Source organism: Aquarana catesbeiana, linkage group LG04 (genome assembly GCF_042186555.1).
Source record: "Aquarana catesbeiana isolate 2022-GZ linkage group LG04, ASM4218655v1, whole genome shotgun sequence".
In the NCBI taxonomy this organism is placed as follows: Eukaryota; Metazoa; Chordata; class Amphibia; order Anura; family Ranidae; genus Aquarana; species Aquarana catesbeiana.
The window spans coordinates 541,327,488-541,347,737 of NC_133327.1; the positions used below are offsets into that span (position 1 = coordinate 541,327,488).

A 20,250-nucleotide genomic window follows, 5' to 3' on the forward strand; every position below is an offset into this window, starting at 1 on the left:
TTTGGTAGCTTTTTGCCGGAGCGTGGAGTAGAAGGAAAGCGGGATCGTGTGATCCGTACATTTCTGTTTTAACTGTTTGAACTGTCGTCCATAAATGTTGCAGCTGAGGGCAGGACCAGAAGATGTGGAGGAGTGTCCCTCTGTCCATATGGCATCTCCAGCAGTTGTCATCGGTGGTTGGGAAATATTTGTGTAATAACTAAGGGTTATAGCACCATCTAGTCAGAATCTTATAGTTAGATTCTTGTATTTTCGTACAAATAGATGTTTTTAGGGAGAACTTGATTATAGTTTGTTTTTGGGCGTCTTTGAAGGAGCGTTGTAAGTCGAGCTCCCACTTCTGTATGAAAGACAGGTCTGGTTGTTCTGTTGGGGAGTTAAGTAAGACATAGGTTTTAGATGGCACTTGGAGTAGAGCCCCCTTGTCCCTACAGTAATCCTCAAAGGTCGTCAGGGTCTGACTAAATTGATCCGGATTGGCGATCGAATGCAGGAAGTGGTGTAGTTGTATTGTTTTCCAGAATGGGAGTCAAAAGTGGCTGTGGTGTCCCTCTTCAGCGATTGAATGGAAGGCCACTGATTGCCATCTAAGAAATGCAAGGCATGATCCCGACCCGGCGATAGGAGCACCTCATATGTTGATTGTGCAAGTCCAGGGGGAAACGCTGGGTTGCCCAGTATTGGGAAAAGAGGGGTGTCTCTAGTGGAAAGGGAGGTTGTCCATTGAATTGTCGTGCCTGCGTGGAGGGTAGTGCTTATCAGGTGGGATTTCAGAGCAGAAAGGCAACTGGTCGAAACACCACACGGCCCCGTTTAATGGAACCTACTGCTAGCATCCGTCTTTCCAGCGATGCCACAGAGGATTCACCCAACCCAATCCGATCTGAGAGCAGTTTCACTTCTTTCCGAACATGTGTCTTTGCGGTGCGATGCCTCAAGTCTGCTAACCAGGGCTTCGATGTCTGACCTCGTGGGCAAGGCCTGGAGCAGTTCGGCGTCAGCTCTCAGGGTGAGTATAAAGAAAAAAGAGAAAGGTCTGGTGTCCCCAGTAACACACTTCCATCCCTATAACATATAGTAAAACAAAGGATTTACCCTGGGACTTTAAATGAAGTGGGTACCGTTTCCGCCAGTAAACATAACAGTAGTAAATACAGTATATGGTTTATTCAAGTAAAATTGTTTACATGCATAGATAACACCAACAATTGCCAAAAAAAAAAGATATATAAACAAGAAATATTGGTACATGGATGTAGTAGAAGTCATAGTACATGGGCATCATACTACCCGACTAGTTTCGCGAGATCCAGCTCGCTCTTCAGGGGTGAAGGCCTTCATAGCGTCCAGTGAGAGCAAGGCCCATTGCCCCGCATTATCCACCAGGGACTGCAAGTTTAGGTAAAGCCTCCTTGGGTTTACTGCCGTCAACTTGTTGGGCATGTATCCAGCCTGATCTGGATGCACAATATCCGTGATGACACCGTTCAACCTAATCGCCAGGGTTTTGGCCAAGAGCTTAATATCACTCTGTAGCAGAGATTTGGGCCTATATGAGCCTGGGTCTATAGGGTCTTTTCCAGGTTTCAATATGAGGGCAGTGTGTTGGTTGTGGACATAGAGGGAGGCAGGGCCTGCTGTTCCCTGGCTGCATTAAACACCGTTAGAAGGCTTGGTAAGAGTATTTCCGCATAGTGCTTGTACACTTCCATGGGTATCCCGTCCGCCCCGGGGGCCTTACAGTTAGGGAACGCTGCCAGTGCTGTCTGTAGCTCTTCTAAAGTGAGTGGAGCATCTAGGGCCCTCCTTTGGTCATTCGAGAGTTGTGCGAAGACGATGCCTTGTAGGTATTCTGAAAGTTTTTCCGGGGTGTATTGCCGCGTTGGAAGATACAGGTTCTCATGAAATCTGGGTAACTCCTATAGAAGTAGATCAGGGGGGCTCACTATCCTGCTCTCCGGTGTTTTAATGGCTCCGATAGTGGGGGAACGTTGTTGGGAATTGGCTACACTGGCCAGAAGACGCCTCGTGCTTTCTTCTTCCTCAAACACCAATTTGGAGAACAATTATTTCTTCTCCGTCATGGAGGATTGCAGCCGTTTGTAAGCAGATTGGGCCGACTGCCATGCCTCCATGGCCGAGTCTGTCTGGGTATGTACATATTTCTCCTCCAGTTCCTGCATCTCAAGTTCATCTGTCCAGATGAGTTTTTCTTTACCTTTCCAATTTCTGATATAAGCAATCCCCTCATGTAGGCCTTCAAGGCGTGCCACTGGGGATTCAGCAAATTCCCGGCTGTCCAGGAATTCCCTCATGCTCTGCTCTATCTCATCATGAGTCAAAAATAATTTCTTTATCGTACATCACGGGACACAGAGCACCATAGTAATGACTATGTGGGTTTATATGCTACCTTTAGGTGATTGGACACTGGCAACCAATAGTAAGAAGGTTCCTCCCATATAACCCCTCCTATACAGGAAGTACCTTTAGTTTTTTTGTCAGTGTCTTGAAGGTGGTGGTCACGGCTGTGAAAGCTCTTGCTTCAGATAAATGTCCCAGTGAGGATGTTATAATCGGATCCATTCGGATGGCATATCATGCTAAAGTGGATGGTACCCGAGCCCTGGTTCAAGAACAGGGTCTTGCCTGTAATGTTTCCGTATGGAGCTGGACCCTTGTGATATGGTATTCCTGGTCTTTTATTTGCCCAAGGAAACCTAAAGGGTTCTTTACAGGTCCAGGGGTGTGGACCCTAAACAAAAGGGGACCCGGTCTCTGAAGGTCCCCAGTGGCGTTACCCGCGGTGATGGGGGAAGATTGGACCTATTTCAGGCTCTGCTGCAAGGATTGGTGAGTGCTTCCTTTGGAGGCCCCATTTTATTACCTTATATATGTATAAGTGATATGTCTATGCCAGATGTAGTGCCTTTGTGTCCACTGGGGGCTTCCGGAGAAACGGTTGCACAGACTAGATTCCTGTATTTGGGACCGCGCGTGGGGCACAGGCACGTGCAGGCGGGTGGCGCGCATGCGGCACGTGCGTGCGCAGCTCTCTCTCCTGCGCGCGCTATAGCATGCGGCATGGCGTCGCGCCCGGGCGTGCGTACGTCACGTGACGATGCACGCATAGGGAAGTCAGGCGCCAGCGTGTGTCAGTACTGTTCGTTAAGGCTCAGAAGAGCCGGGAGCCAGTCGCAGTGGGACACAGAGCGGGGCACGTGAGTCGGGCATTAGCAAACTTTGTAAGGAGGCTATAGTAGGCTTGTTTACAGCCATATAGCACTGTAAGTTGCCTCTAATCTTGTAAGCATGTCTTCCAGAAAACGAGGGAGCAGGATTAATCCAGAGGATAAAGTGACTCCTTCAAAAACAGGGGATCAACCTCAGGCTATTGCAGCACCTGTCTCCTGAAAGGCCTGCGGCATTTGACCTGGCTGAGCCATTGCATTTGTCAGGTGTTGTGGCCACCACCAATATCCCTGCTTCGGCTTATGTTACGAAGGATGACTTAATGTCAGCTCTCGCTGGTCTTGAAGGCAAAATAGCGGGTATGATTGCCTCAGTAACGCAGGGAGGGAAGAAACTAAATAGATCTCCCTCTCCTGAGCCTGGTCCCAGTGCTGAGTCTCTTGAGCACCAGGACTCCGTTAGCCAAATGGGTCCTTGTGATCTGGATCCTGAATGGGCAGAGGATTTTGAGGAGGTGGCCATAGGGGATGCCGAAGCAGAGGAGTCCTCTGCAGGGGACTCAGGTTCGGAAGAACCGTTGACGGCTTTGCAATCCCAAAAGCTGTTTATCCAGTCTTTAACCGAAATGGTAAGAGCAGGTTTTAAGTTGCCCCCTCTACAAGGGCCAGAAATTTCCTGTTCTACATTAGGGTCCTTGCGACCTTTGCAAGGTTCTCAGGCGTTTCCTGTGCATCCATTATTGGAGCAATTGATTTACGCTGATTGGGAACATCCGGACAGAATATACTTGCCTCCTAAAAGGTTTTCTTTTTTCACCCGATGGAGGAAAAGTTCAAAAAAAAGGTGGGATACACCATTAGTGGATGCTGCTATTTCGTCAGTAAATAAAAGCTAACCTGTCCAGTGGATAATGCCCAAGGGTTTAAAGACCCAGCAGATAAAAAGCTGGAATCTTTGCTTAAGGCCTCCTTTGTGGTGGCCGGGTCAGCAGTACAACCAGCTGTTGCGGCTATTGGGATCTGTCAATCCCTAAAAGACCGTTTTAGAAGACTGGTCAGGAATCTACCTGTTCAGGAGGAATATTCTGATGAATTGAAAAAACATCCTCGCGCTTTGTGTTTTGCAGTAGACGCATTAAAAGACTAAATCCAGCAGATGTCTCGCTTTGCGCTACTCTCAGTGCATATGCGCAGAGTTTTGTGGTTAAAGAACTGGTCAGTCGAGATGCCTTGCAAAAGGCTACTTGCGGCTTTTCCCTTTCATGGAGAACGTTTGTTTGGAGAAGAGCTGGATAAGTATATCCAGAAAATCTCGGGAGGAAAAAGCTCCTTGCTTCCTGTGAAAAGAAGGAATAAGCAGCCTTCCTTTAAGATTCCGAATGCTCCTGGGCCAGGCGCATCTTCTCCTAAGAAGTATCGACAGCCTCAACCACCTGCCTTTTAAAAGACCTCAAGGTCAGAAAAGAACTTGGACTCAGAAGCCGAATAAGGCAATGCCAAGTCCTCCTTGTGAAGGAGCGCCCCCACTCTTACAAGTGGGGGGCAGACTGCGGCGGTTCGCAGATGCTTGGGCAGGGTGGGTGCAGGACAAGTGGGTTATCTCCACTATAAAGCAGGGCTACAAAATAGAGTTCCGCGATTTTCCCCCAAATCGATTTCTGAGATCAACAGGTACTTCGGATCTACAAAAGAAGAAAAGCCTATTCCTAGCTTTAGAACAACTAAAAAGGCAAGGGGTGATTATCAAGGTTCCGCACAAAAAAGTTCAAGGGGTTTTATTCAAACCTATTCACAGTGCCGTAGCCAAATGGGGACGTAAGGCCCATTCTGGACCTTAAATCCCTCAATTCCTTTCTAAAAGTCCGAACCTTCCGGATGGAATCGGTTCGTTCAGTAATAGCATCTCTAAGAAAAGGGTACTATTTAGCAACCATAGACATCAAGGATGCATACCTGCGTGTACCGATTTTCGGAGAACATCAAAGGTTTCTACGCTTCTCAGTGGTAGAGTGTCATTTCCAGTTTGTAGCACTACCATTCGGTCTGGCTACGACCCCTCGAGTCTTCACAAAAGTGTTGGCTCCGGTATTGGCCTCTCTAAGGTCTCAGAAGATATTGGTGATAGGATATCTGGACGACCTTCTGTTGAAGGATCAGTCCTACTCTGCTGATAGAGAACGTTTCAACTACAGTTCATGTTCTGAGATGCTCAGGTTGGATTCTGAATATGGACAAATCAGCTCTTCAGCCAGTTCAAATCTTTTTTTTTTTTTTTAAATTCCTTTATTTTATTTTCAAGAAAACGTGTTACAGTTTGAAGTACATATTGTCAAGTTCTATAACATTTAATGGATAATATAAAACAGTGGTAGGAAGAGGATTTTAACAGGAACTGTCGTCGACTAGAGGTGTAACACATAGACAATCCTCTCGTTTACACAATCTGTATGGTGAAGGCGGAACCTGTGTGCATGGGAGGGTCTAATGTGATGATTATCTTAGTGTCCATTTGCAAGCATTTCCCTGAGACATGCCTTGTGTAAACTGGTAACTCGTGTAATTATCCTTTATCTATAGGTAAAAGGGTGAACCAAAATAACTAGGAGAGAAACTCTCCACTGATCGGGGGTGGAGATAATCCTTGTCGACCAGTAGAGTCCGGCAAAGGGCAACTAACATAAAGTAATGTAGACCATGATATTCATTATATCTGATCAGATCTTCCCTAAGCCGGAAGAGTATAGGGGATTGTGTGAGGACTGGGAAGGGTGGGGGGGGGGGGGGGGGGAGGGAAGAGGTAAAAAAGCGGGAGACAATAGAGAGGGAGGGGTAAGGATAATAGAGAGGAGAGATGGAGTGGGAGGGGAAGAAGGTAAGGAAGGGGGGTAAAGAGAGGTAAAGAGAGGAGGGTGGTGGTGCCACCCTCCAGCCAGGCGGAGCCCTCATAACGGGGGGTGTCCACGTTAAGACATCTCCCGGAGGTAAGCCTCGGAGTAGATGAAGTGTTGCCAGGGGCGCCAGGTCTCCCGAAAGGCTTCCTCCCTGTCATGCAGCGTGGCCGTAAGATCTTCCATGTCGCGCAGTTCGTTAACCCTGGCATACCACTGGATCTTCGTTGGTGGGGTTTCCGATGTCCAAAATAGAGGGATACAGGCCTTAGCCGCATTAAGTAGTTGTATAGTGAGTGAGGCTTTATATTTCTTAATTGGTCTGCTAGATAGGTGCAGCAAACAGGCCCCGGGATCTCCCCCCAGTGCGACGCCCGTTAAACGTTCGATCGTGTCTGTCACCTCTTTCCAAAAAGGTTTAATCTTGGGACAGTCCCAGAAAATGTGCAACATCGTTTCTTCTCCTGTTCCACAGCGCCAACATATACTTGGTACCTGCGGGAGGAACCTGTGGAGAGTGGATGGTACCTTGTACCATCTGGTCACAATCTTGTAGCATGTCTCTTGGACCCTTGTGGCTAGAGAGGATTTTTGGGCAAAATGTAAGATCTTTTCCCTTTGTGCTTCATTAAAATGCACTCCTAATTCTATCTCCCATTTAGTGAGGAAGGGGGGCACAAAGCCTTCAGTCGGGGCAATCAGGGAGAGGTAGATCGAGGACAGAGAGTGGCGTACGGGCTCTCTGCGGTGGCAGACACGTTCCAATTCCGTGAGTGGGCATGGGGGACCTAAAGTCTGAGCACTTCGGCGTAGAAAATTACGCAGTTGGAGACCACTCAGGAAATCCAATGGCGTGTCCAAGTCCTCTATTCCCGCGGCCGACCGGAGCCGGCCACCGGCATCTAGGAAGTCGTGGAGGTGTGGCCATCTATCTCCCTCCGATAGGGCTCTATAGATCGGTCCCTGGCAGCCCGGCAAGAAATCAGGGTTGTCCAGTATCGGCACCATAGGGGAAGGAATAGGTGATATCAGGGTTTTACGAAAGGTTTCTCTGGCCACTCTTAATGTGTTTCCCAGAGTCGGGTGTTCGGCGATGATCTTCGGGATCGGAGTGGAAAGCCACGGCCAACTCCTAGCCGTACCATCGGAGTCCTCCAACTCCATATTGACCCATTGTTTGGCTTCTGAGTGGCAGTACCAGTCTATCAGTCTGGTAAGATGTGTTGCCCTGTAGTAGGCTTTTACGTCTGGTAGTCCCACCCCACCCCTACGTTTTGTCATATAGAGTAGTTGTAATTTGATGCGAGGCTGCCTGCGCGACCAGACAAAATCTCGGAAAAGTGCGTCGAGTCGCTTGAAGGAGGGCGGGAGATGTATGGGGAGGGCCTGCAGGAGATAGAGTATCCTCGGGAGAGCTGTCATCTTGATGGCATTACAGCGTTCAAACCACGTTAGAGTGAGGGAGTGCCAATGTTGTAGGTCTGTTTTAAGTCTGTGTAGAAGAGTGGCAAAGTTTGCTTGGTAGAGGTCGGCAGGGTCCGCGGTGATGGCCACTCCTAGGTACGGAATGGTATCGGCTGCCCAGTGGAACTTGTAGTTCAGGCGCAATTGTCGGATATTTTGTGAGCTCAATGTGATATTAAGCATGGAGGATTTAGACATGTTTATTTTAAATAGGGACAAAGCTCCGTACTCCCTTAAGGAATGAAGCAAGGCGGGGAGTGAGGCAATGGGGTCAGCCAAGAAGAAGATAAGGTCATCCGCGAAAGCGGCGACCTTGTGGGCTCCAGATGTTTTACGAAAGCCCTCTATTTGGGGGTTGGCCCGTATCTTACAGAGCAGAGGTTCCAAAGAAAGAATAAAGATTAGAGGAGACAGGGGACAACCCTGTCTGGTACCATTTCGAATGTTAAAATAACCCGACCTGGTTTCGTTGACCCTAACCGCCGCTGTGGGGCTGGAGTAGAGAGATAGGATCCAGCTTAGCATCGATGTCCGGAGGCCAATGTGTTCGAGAGTAGCTCTAACAAATGTCCAGTCTACACGGTCGAAAGCCTTCTCCGCGTCAGTTGACAGCAGGAGAAGGGGTCGTCGCGTGGTCCTGGCGGCATGTATGAGGTTCAGCACCCTAATGGTGTTGTCACGTGGTTCCCGTTGGGGGACAAAGCCCGCTTGGTCTTTGTGAATTAGGTTTGGTATGTGTGGGAGCAATCTATTCGCCAGGATCTTGGCAAACAGTTTCAAGTCGGTGTTTAGCAAAGCTATCGGTCGGTAGTTTCCACACCAAAGTAGGTCCTTTCCCTCTTTAGGGATGAGAGAAATGTAGGCCCTAAGGGAATCTATGGGGAAGGAGTTACCTTGCGTGATTGAGTTAAGTGCATCCACTAGCGGTTTAGAGAGCGTCTCAAAAAAGGTTTTGAAATAAATTGGAGTAAGGCCATCAGGGCCTGGGGCTTTCTTGGGCTTGGAACTCGCCAGTGCTACCCCTAGCTCCTCCACCGTAATGGGGTCTTCCAGTTCTTCCGAGATGTCGGCCGATAGAGATGGCATGCCAGAGGAGGCTAGATATTCGTGTGGGGTGGGTCCCTCAGAGGGGCCAGGGGCATCAGGAGAGGGTCTATCTAGATTATAGAGGCCGCTGTAGAATGAGCGGAATTCTTCCGCCATTTCTGTTGAGGTAGAGACCCTCCGACCCGAAGGGGTCAGAATGTGGGGGATGAAAGTTTTGGTGCGGGGTCCGCGTAGAGCTCTGGCTAGGAGGGAGCCAGGTTTGTTAGAGAATTCGTACATTGTGCGGCGGGACCATGCTAACCTCTCTTTAGTTTTATGCAACAGAAGCGAACGAAGCTCCTCACGTGCTTTAAGTAACTCCTGGTATACGGAGCGAGCTAGGCTGGCCTTATGTGTACATTCAAGGGTCTTGATCTGAAGAAGAAGTTCTTCAGTTCTGCGGGTTCTTTCCCTCTTGAGACGTGCCCCAATGCCTATTAAGATGCCCCTGATAACTGGCTTGTGAGCCTCCCACATCACCAAGGGGTTGGGGACCGAGGCTTCATTGAGTGCAAAGTATTCCTGTAGTTTGGCTTGAATCTCAGCGCGAGTCTCCGCAGATTGAAGCAGAGACTCGTTCAGTCTCCATGAGGGTGGGGATTTAGACATTGGTCCCATTTGGAGCGTCAGGTGTATTGGGGCATGGTCAGAAAAGGAGATGACATCTATGGATGAGTCCACTACCCTCGGCAGGTCCTTATGGGAAAGGAGCAGGTAATCTAGTCTTGAGTACGAATGATGTACTTGTGAGAAGTACGAATAATCCCTGTCCCTGGGGTGTGAAAGGCGCCAGGGGTCCATCAAACGCAGTGAGTGAAGATCAGATTTGATTCGTTTAAGGCGGGCGTATGAGAGATGGGAAGCACCCCGCGAGGTATCCAACAGGGGGTCCATCGCAAAGTTCATATCACCCCCAAAAATGAGCATCCCCTCCGTAAACTCAAGCAATTTGGGTATCAGCCCATGCAGGAACTGTGCATGGTCGGCGTTGGGGAAATAGATATTGGCAAGAGTGACCTGAACGTCAAATACCTTTCCCTTAATCAGGAGAAAGCGGCCCTGGGGGTCCGCCTGCTGCGCCCCAAACTCCCAAGGTACAGATTTTGCCACTAGAATGCTTACCCCCTTAGATTTGGAGATAGGTGAGATACTGTGGTATGCCGTCGGGAACAGATTGTTAGTCAGTTTGGGAATATGCTCACCATGAAAGTGGGTTTCCTGTAGAAAGGCAATTTGGGTTTTAGTTCTGCGAAGGTCAGCCAAGAGCTGGGAACGCCTCTCCGGGATATTGAGACCCCGTACATTAAGGGAGGTCACCTTTAGGAGAGCCATTGTGGCAGCCGGGGCACTGATGATCGTTGATAGGATGAGGAGGACTTTTAGTCCTCTTAGTTCAGGTTCACGTCCCCACCCAGCTAGAGAGTAACAGCACCGGGGAAGAGAGGGGGACAAAGGAGGAGATGACAGTATCAGAGAGAGAGAGAGAGGAGGAGGGTAGGTGAAGGGGAGAGGGGGGGAAGGAGGGTGGGAGTAATCTAAGTTAGTCAAGTAGCAACTCTATGAGCTCCCGGCCGAGACACAGAGGAGATTGTGCAGCAGCCGGGAGGTCGCCCTAAAGGGGGGTGGCCAATGCGGCGAAGCGCGCAATCAAATAGTTATTGCTATCGCCTATGTAAGCAAAAAAAAGCTATATAATAAGGTACTTTTGGGGGTGGTAGGGAGATGCACTGAGTGGGGGGCCTAAGGAATCAGAAACATTGAGAAAAACAATACATTAACCATCGTAAATAAATTGTGATTTACCACATATCTGGGCATAACATCCATGAACTCAACTGTGTTTCAGGCTAGTAAGTACAACTAAGTAGACCTCTAACATCCATGACCTACTGGCGTTGACGCATCGCAGTGGCGGCCGAGGACTGAGGGCCCAATGGCCCATTCGCCCTTCCCCTGGATAGGACCAGGAGAGAGCCCCCTCCGCCTGACTGTCAGTGCGCCAAGGCAGCACGGCCGGATGTGGATCATGGAAAACATGCATGCACCTCCTTTTCAGTGTCAACGTTCACATCAGACATACTCGGATGGAGTGCATGGAGTCTAGCCTGCCACAAAGATACAGAATTTATAACAGTCATAACAATTATAACAATGTGTCCCCCCTCCCCCCGCCCCTGTCTGGAATAAAAAATTAGCCCCCAATAAAAAAAAAAAAAAAAAAAGGGGGAGGATCGCCTTAGGGGGGGGAAGGAGCGGGGCACCAACCCATATGAGGTACTGGAAGTCTCACCAACAGCCGAAAGGTGGCATGCGTTTAGTCCTCAGATGATGTAGGATGGGCTCTTCGGACTTCTCGGTTTGGCGGGCGGGATCTTGGGCGTCGAAACCTCTGCTGTCTGGGTGGCGCTGAACCTTGTGGATCCTGGGAGAGCAGATATTCAAACCAGTTGGGCACCTCAATCGCTGGCCTGGAGATGAAATGAAAAAGGGCAGGTAGTTGGTCTGGCGTGCGGAGGTAGAATTCCGCCCCCTGCCTCCTGACAATAAGATGGAAGGGGTGACCCCATCGGTAGGTGGCATCAGCCTCACGGATAACTTCCAGTAGGGGTCGCATGAGCCCACGCATGGTGCGTGTTTGTCTGGAAATGTCAGGGAAAATCCTGATGGGAGCCCCGTCGAAGTCTATCGGGCCCTTTTCCCAGGCAAGGCGAAGAATGTCCTCCTTAATTGTGAAGAAATGCACCCTGCATAATACATCACGGGGAAAGTCCAGTTCGGATGGTGATCTCTGCGCAGAGGGCGGGGGTCTGGGGCCTGGGATACGATGCACCCTGTCCAGTTCCAGGTCGGCTGTCGGTGGTTTGCCCAGGACCTGGTTTAGGATGGCAGCCACTGTGGATCGGAGGTCTGGGCCCATGGTGGCTTCTGGGATCCCCCTTAGGCGCAAATTGTTTCGCCTGCTCCTATTCTCGCCGTCGTCCAGGCGCAGCTGGACATCGACAAGATGGCGGCGGAATGCCCCGTACTCCGACTCCAGTGTAGTGAGGCGCGTTTCTGTATTGGTTTGGGAGGCTTCGATCGTAGTGACTCTCTCTTCGACCACATCCACTTGCTGCTTTAGGTCATGCAGTTCTCTGGTTAGTGCGTTAACAATAGAGGTGGCCATGGCATTTAAGTCCTGCTTGGTGGGGAGGCCTGACACTATGTCTCTCAGAGAGCCTTCAACTAGGCCGCTTAGGTCACCAGCGTAGTCTGGAGGCAAAGGGGTGTCAGCAGTTATGGAAGCCGGGGACACTATAGGAGAGGGTGCTCTGTGCGGTAAGGGGGGAAAGTCCTCCTCCGCTGCGGAGGTAGTTGCAGGAGCGCCCTTCTTACTTGAGGATGCAGCGCCCGCTGTGCTGACTCGAGGCGGCGCCATCTTGCTCCGTCCCACCGGTGAGGAAGCCTGCTGTTGCCGCAGAAAGTAGTGTGAAATTTCAGGTCCCTTCCGTACCTCAGTGACCGGTGGGTGGCTGCGGCCTCCTGGCATGAATGGATGGTTTAGTTGATCAGTGCTGCGGGTGATTCATGGCCCGTTTCAGTGCAGAGCTCCCAATGACGCGTCTCTACGTTTCCATAGCAGGGTCACATCTCCCCCCTTTAATATATTTTGCGCTGAAGTTCCTGCGTCTCATTCAGGTGTTGGGGGGCCTAGGCCAGGCAGTAGTGGGTAAGCGAGTGACGGAGCCTGTCTGCAGAGTCCGGGGTAGTCAGGCAGTAGGTAAGGAGCAGTGTGTGACCCTTTAACAGTCTTTCCTCTCACCTGCAATTATAGGATGTCCCAGGATCCACAAGCTGTCCACTTCAGGGCTCCACAGGCTTGTCAGAGTATGCAGCCCAGCCAGCTTCTTCCACTATCAGGAGGGCCAGGGGTGGAGGTGCTCCAGAGATGGTTCCTCTGCCCAGGTAAATGTCCCCCACCGTCTCAGGGCCTCTTCCTGTAGGCCAGCAGGATCCGGATCTAATGGGGAGGCTGCGGTTGCGGCCTAGTCATACGTGGGGGGGGGGGTAGAGACCAGGCCCAGAGCACGGCCTATTTTCAGTCCAGGGTCAATCCACTCACCCCCCCTCAGCAGTCCTCAGCAGCCGGCTTGTGTAGACACAGGGGCGACCGCGCCAGGGGACTCCCGGCTCGCCGCGCGGCCCGTCAGGAAAGACCGCGGCTTCGGCCTAGTGGAGCGGGAGTGTGCAGCGGCGCCGATCGCGGACCGGGAGCAGAAATCCTCCTCGCTCCTCACCTGGCAGGGGTTGCCTGGGTCTCCCCCGATCAGCTGGGGTGAAAGTTGTGGATGAAAGAGGGCGATGGAGCTGGATTTTGTGTTTGGATGAGCGGAGCTCTCAGAGAAAGCCGCCGCTCACAGCGCCATCTTGGCCACGCCCCCCTGTTCCTTGCCAGTTCAAATCTTGACATATCTAGGCTTGATCCTGGATACGACCTAGGAAAGGGTGTTTTTACCCCCTGTGAAGGTCAGCTCAATAGTGGAGCTGGTCAGGAAAATCAAAAGGGAAGAAAGACCCTCAATTCGATTATGCATGAGAATGCTGGGAAAGATGGTGTCATCTTTCAGCGCAGTTCCTTATGCGCAGTTTCACTCCAGGTTGTTCCCGTGAACGATCTGGGAGGCTTGGGACAAGTCTGTCCTAACCTTGGATCATCCAATATCTCTATCTCCAAAGGTAAAGCAGGACCTCTCTTGGTGGTCAAAGACCAGCAACTTAAAAAATGAGAAGTCCTTTCCACCAGTAACTTGGAAGGTGGTCACCTCCGACGCCAGTCATCTCGGCTGGGGAGCAGTATTGGAAGAGGCCTCCGTACAGGGAAAGTGGTCCCAGGTAGAAAAAAAAACCTTACCGATCAATCTGTTGAAAATCTGATCGACTCGTTTGGCCCTCATATTCTGGATGGCCAGGTTACGGGGGTCTCCGGTCAGAGTCCAGTCCGACAATTCCACAGTGGTGGCATACATCAACCACCAAGAGGGTACCCGGAGCTGGGCAGCCCAAAAAGAAATAAATCACATACTGAATTGGGCAGAGAGATATGTGCCATATCTGTCGGCAGTCTATATTCCAGGGGTGGACAATTGGCAGGCAGACTACCTAAGTCGTCAGCAGTTGTTGCCAGGGGAATGGTCCCTTCACCCTGAAGTTTTCCTTCAAATATGCCAGCGTTGGGGGATGCCAGAGGTGGATCTCCTGGCATCCAGGTTCAATGCCAAGGTGGACAGCTTTGTGTCCAGAACCAGGAATCCACTTGCCGTGGGGACGGATGCATTAGTGGTTCCCTGGGATCGGTATTCTCTAATTTACGCCTTTCTTCAGATCCAGATGCTGCCACACCTGTTACGCAGAAAACAGTAATTCTGGTGGCCCCACGGTGGCCAAGGAGGTCTTGGTATTCACAGATTGTGAGGATGGCAGTAGGAGACCCATGGTGTCTTCCATTGCGACCAGACCTATTGTCCCAAGGTCCAATATACCATCCTTCTTTACGGTCGCTGAATTTGATGGCATGGCTATTGAGACCAGAGTACTAAAAGACCTGGGTGTCAGTGGTTCTGTGCTGGCTACTTTGATAAATGCTAGAAAGCCAATGTCTAGGAAAATTTACCATAGAGTCTGGAAATCATACATTTCATGGTGTGAGAAAAGAAGATGGCACCCTCGCAAGTATGCAATTGGGAGGGTTCTTGCCTTCCTGCAAGCAGCTATTGACTTAAACTTGTCCTTAGGAACCATTAAAGGACAGATTTTGGCCTTATCGGTTTTCTTCCAGAGACCAATTGCATCTCATTCATTGGTATGAACCTTTATCAAGGGAGTACTACAAGTAAGGCCACTAATTAGACCGCCCTTGTGCCCAATGGGAGTTGAACTTAGTGCTGTCAGCTCTACAGAGTCAACCCTTTGAGCCTATTAAGCAGATTCCTTTGATCCTATTGATTAGGAAATTGTTTTTTTTTTGGTGGCTATAACCTCAGCAAGAAGGGTCTCTGAGTTGGCCGCCCTTTCTTGTGAGAAACCCTTTCTGTTTGTTCATCAGGACAAGGTGGTGATGCGGCCCCGTCCGCAGTTTTTACCCAAAGTGGTTTCCAGTTTTCACTTAAATCAGGATATCATTTTACCTTCTTTCTTTCCTAACCCTAGATCTAAGGAGGAAAGATTGCTCCATTCACTGGATGTGGTGAGAGCTATTAAGGTTTACTTGGATATGTCAGCCCCTTTTCGGAAGTCTGACTCCTTTTTTGTGCTGCCTGAAGGTCCTAGGAAATGACAGACAGGAACTAGTTCTACAATCTCTAGGTGGATTCGTCAGGTCGTTATCCAGGCCTATGAGTTGAAACACAAGGTTCCACCTCGATATCTTAAAGCTCACTACCAGAGGAGTTAGTACATCTTGGGCAGTGCGCCAACAGGTGTCGATGGCTCAGGTTTGCAAAGCGGCCGCTTGGTCTTCGGTTCATACATTCACCAGGTTTTACCGACTGGATGTTAGATCTCAAAAGGAGATTGTTTTTGGCCAGAGCCTGCTGCAAGCAGCTTTATAATCTGGAGCCTAAAATAAAGGGGATTTAGGTATGTTCCCTCCCCTCAAAGGCATTGCTTTAGGACATCCCACATAGTCATTACTATGGTGCTCTGTGTCCCGTGATGTACGATAAAGAAAAATGGATTTTTAAAACGGCTTACCTGTAAAATCCTTTTCTTGGAGTACATCATGGGACACAGAGGTCCCTCCCCTCTTTTTCTGGGATCTTCATTGCTTGCTAAAAAACTAAAGGTACTTCCTGTATAGGGTTGTATGGGAGGAACCTTATTATTGGTTGCCAGTGTCCAATCACCTAAAGGTAGCATATAAACCCATATAGTCATTACGATGGTGCCCTGTGTCCTGTGATGTACTCCAAGAAAAAGATTTTATAGGTAAGCTGTTTTTAAAAATCAATTTTTCGGCCAAAAGTTATTGAACTTCCATGGAGCTCTAGGAAGCTTGGATAGTGGGGATATAATCAAGCTAATCACCAAATGTGAGTGATCCAACATACTACAGGGCTTATATCACTTCAAAGATGAATGGGAGCATGGCAAGGTTACCTACAGCAAGATCAATTCTGGACAGCGTCCCGTGCTTTTTGGAAAAGCAGGAGAATTGTTTATCTAAAGGATTTTTGTGTCTCCATATATCAACCCAACCCACCTCATTAAGCAGTCTTGGCAATGGAGAATCCCTCGATGCGGCAGAGACCCCCACACTTGGGTGTCTGTCCATGGAGGGACTCAACCAGCAATTAAAATTCCACACTACCAGCAGCAAATCCGGTCGGCTCTCCAAGTAAGCTAGCAATAGCTGGAGCACCGCCACAGTAAATGGCGGGGGTACATGAACACAACCCAGCATACACTGCACCTTCCCAACCCAACAGTGCAAGAAAATATACCTTCCCTCCGCATCTATACAAACATCAAATTCTTGGAAGTCAACTGATCAATGTATCATTACACTCACACCCCTTGAGTAGAAGGTGTGAGTGGAATGGTAGGCCTTTCCCACCCAAGCATTTAAGGCAAATTTGAGTTTCATTAGTTAAATGCGTTTCCTGCATACTTAAAATCATAGGGTGATACTTTTTCAAACAAGTGGATATCATCATACCTTTAAGTGGGGAGCCTAAGCCCCTCACATTCCAGGAAATTATTGGTAATGCAGCCATTGGGAAAAATACATGTCTTTCGTGAGGAGGATGATTCTGGTACAGTCCCCGTAAAGTTCTACTACATATCGGGGCCCATAGGGCTGAGTGGGTTCTAGGGTCCCCCTCTCGGGGATAGATGGGGCTAATACAGGCCAGTACAGTGTCCTGTTAGGGGATTTAAACATGAGCCAGAAGAGGCCCTTCATCTCTGTTACATCAGTGGTTGCAAAGCAGCAGTTCCAGAATTCAGCATCATGCATGCGCAGTTTTCGGTATAAGTAAAGTAAATATGAAAAAACAAAGAACCAGGCCGTCAACAGGACAAGCTGCTGTAGTTGAACTTGAACCAGAAACCAACATGGTGTTCTTGATTTACCTCACATAGAGAGAATGCAAGTTTTCTTGCCAACTTCACAAGATAGCTCACGGTTCGCGTGGTAATATCACGACTCCCAGCAGCATAAGGCAAGGAAATTCCCCAGTTGTGTAGACTTCCTGACATATGAATGAGATCCAGGGGGAGTAGAAAAATAAATGGACGTGTAAAAAGGGAAAGAACAGGTAAGTGTAGGTTTAAGGGGGGAATAACCGCTCCATCAAAGGGGCAATAAGTGGGCTTCAGACAAACTTTCTGTAAGGCACTTGTGTGGGTCTGAGTGTCCTCAGTAGCAGGTGCATCATGCAGGTCTATCCCCTTCTTCATCTCTGTCATGGTGGCGTAGGGCCTGTTCGTTTTGGTCCAGCCACATGGCTACATCATGAGCCGATTCAAAGAAGTGGGCCTGTCAGCTGTAATGCTTAGCGGGGTACAACATAGGGTAGCTGCAGAGCCCTCAGACACCTCTTCACGTCTGAGAATTTTGGCTCTGCGTTGCTGTACTTCTGCAGAGAAGTCTGGGTAAAATGACACACTAACCCCATTCACCTGAACGTTGGCCTTCTCTCGTGTGTGCCTCAGTACTGCTTCTCTGTCTCTGTAATGCAAGAGCTGGGCCAAAATGGGTCTGGGGGGAGCTCCCGGTTGCGGTGGGTGGCCTGGTGTGCGGTACGCCCGCTCCACTGTAAAGTATGGGGAAAAGGCCTCCTTCCCAAATATCTCGGTCAGCAAGGTCTCCACAAAAAGTGGTGGTATCTCTCCCTTCTGTTTTCTCTGGCAATCCTACTATATGGCTATTGTTGCGTCACAGGCGATTTTCCATGTCACCTGCTCTATTATTAGTGCCTTTGGCCAGCTGGTAGGCGGCATGGGCCTCCCGAGCAACTGGTGGCAGTTTTTATTCTCAATGTCGCTCACCCTGCTTTCCACAGCAGTCGTACGTTCTCTAATCTTTTGCCAGTCTTGCCTCAACAGGAAAACATCCTCTCTCAGCCCACCAAATTGCTCTTTAAGGGTGTTCACTGAGGCTGTGCAAACATGCACAGCCCTAAGTATTTCAGCCAGAGTGGGCTGTTCAGGCTCCTCATTGCCAGTGTCTGTATGGAGGGAGGGGGGCTGCTCTGTTGGAGTTGCAAGCTCTCCCTGCCAGCCAGTGTACAGTGTAGTCTGCTCTAATGTCTCTTGGGTTGCCACGTGGGACGACTCAGCAGACCCCCCTGCGCCCTGTTCCTGGTGTCCCCCCAGCTTTTGGGCATAATATAGCATGTCCCTCGGGTAGTCCTTACCCTGGTGCTTCTGTGTCCTTCTGCTGGACCCTTCCTTGGCCTTTTCATTGCCCCTCTTTGTGCGCTGTGCCAGGGTCGAGGCGGTGCCATCTTGGATTTTGGAGGTCATGTTTTCCTCCTTTTTAGCTTTCCCACGGGTGCAAAGGGCCGGTGGGTGGACCGAGAGGGTGAGGGGGTCGGCAGCTGGCTGGAAAGCCGTGTTTCACAGTCGGATCGCTGCTGGGAGAGGATCGTTGGTCTGTGCTGGAGCGGAGCTGTGAGTCACGCGTCTTCTCACATGCCAGTCCTGGCCACGCCCCCCAAGACATTTCTTCTTGGTTATAACTATTTTTTTGTTTTTGGAGATGAGGCATTGTTCCCCATGCCAACTTAGCCCCAGTCTTGTTTTGTCACGTTCCTCTTACCAGGTGGGAGATTCGATTTCCTCCAGTGCTTGCTCCTGGTTTTTGGTTCTCCAGGTAACGGTTCACTACATGCAGTCACTTTTTTGTTTTTTTTTATTTATTTTTTTGGGGGGGGGGTTCTTGTTTGTTTGGCCCTCTTAGTCATTGTTTTGCTTTTGGACATCCGGAAGGTGGAAGACTTTGGTAGACACAGGTCTCACCCCTCTGTTTATGAAGATGTTTTTGGTATTGCTTGATACAAAACATGCTGGTATTAGGGGGGTCATACTGGGCTGACTGTGTGTTTTTGTTCTTTTTTTTGTTTTTTCCCGCCCAGTATCCAATCCTCCTGTAGGCAGCAGTATAATGAAAATGTGAGACTTCTTTCCCTCAATGGACTTGAGTTTTGTGGCGAGTGCAAAACTTACATTTTTATTTATTTATTTTTTTTCAGATTTTCAAGTTCTGTTAGGTGCTTGCTCCAGAGATGGACTAGGGACTTATGGGATTTGTAGTGTGCATAGAGCAGCGCAGGTGACCCCAGCTAACGTGACCTTGTTCCAAACAATCAGAAATGAAAGGGATTCAGGAGTTGATGAACAATGGGAGGTGGAAAAACACATAACATTTTATGAAAAATAGATTACAGGGCCATTAACTAGTAGTTGTGTAAAGTGTTGTGGTTTTGTGTTTTTTGTTTTTTCAGAGAATGCTCTTGTTTAGTGTCTCTTGAAGCATAGATTTGGGTATTCAGCACCGTTTTATTGTATTTATTTTTGCACAAATAACATGGAATGAAATCGTATCGAAGAATTCCATGTATGGATGTTTTTCCATAGTTAAATTGGTCCAGCTTGGACCTAATATATCACTATGCATGTACTATACCTGTGGAATCTCCTTTTAAAGCTGGAAATGACTTCAGTAGGCACCACATGCAAATCAAACTCTGAATGGCACCAGTGCCTAAAGAGCGATCTCCTCCGTTCACAATGCAGCAGGATGGCCACTCTGCATTAGACATGGTAGTGAAGCTAGCGGTGTCTACTGCTGTTTTTCCAGCTTCTGGAGGCATCCCAAAGGTATAGTATATGTATAGTTACACTCGTCCAATCTAGGCCAGTATAACTATGTAAAAGAATGGCCATACCTGGGACTTTTCTTTTAACCTCATATGTACAGCTGTACGTCTTTCATCTGTGGCTTTGCGGCCCTTTATTTACCGCTCATAAGGGGCACTGGATAAATAGCCATGAGGTGGTTGATCAGATCAATTAGATGGCTCAGTACACACACTGTATCAAGCTGCTCCAAAAGGCTGGGTACAATGTGATTGCTGTTCTCGGTCATCACAGCGATCACATGGTATGGTTTACAATATTTATCCCTCTTCCCCTTACTTTGGGGGAATTAGAGACTCAGTAATAGGACAGAATAAATTGAAGAGCGGCTGCAGATTCGGGTATTGTTTCATTGATGTGTGTGGTTTGTTTAAACCTTTCCTCCCACCTTCTCTCCTTCACATGCTGTTGCCATATGACCTGTTACTCAACTTTCTCCTCCTTTTTATCCTTGCATCTGAACATTAACCCCTTCATCTTCATAAGGCCAATGTAGGTAACCAGTGCATTAACCCCTTCATTTCCTCCTTCCTGTGTATATTAATGTACCTAGTGTCCTATTCTCGAGTGTTCAACTCCTTCAGTACCAGCAAGTTTCATTTGCAAAATATTGTGGCAAAAAACGATCACCTTGGGTGTCTGTTTTCCCAAAAAAGCTAATTTTGTGGGTTTCATACTATTGTCATTTTAATTTTTACAGAAAGTATAAACAGGTATTTTTA

The 20,250-nt window shown here is 48.9% G+C and overlaps 1 protein-coding gene across 1 annotated transcript in view; it reads left to right on the forward strand.

Moving 5' to 3' along the window:
• Positions 1-20,250, forward strand: part of AHCTF1 (AT-hook containing transcription factor 1) — a 204,264-nt gene that overhangs the window by 78,967 nt on the left and 105,047 nt on the right. The gene's annotated exons all lie outside the window — the stretch shown is intronic.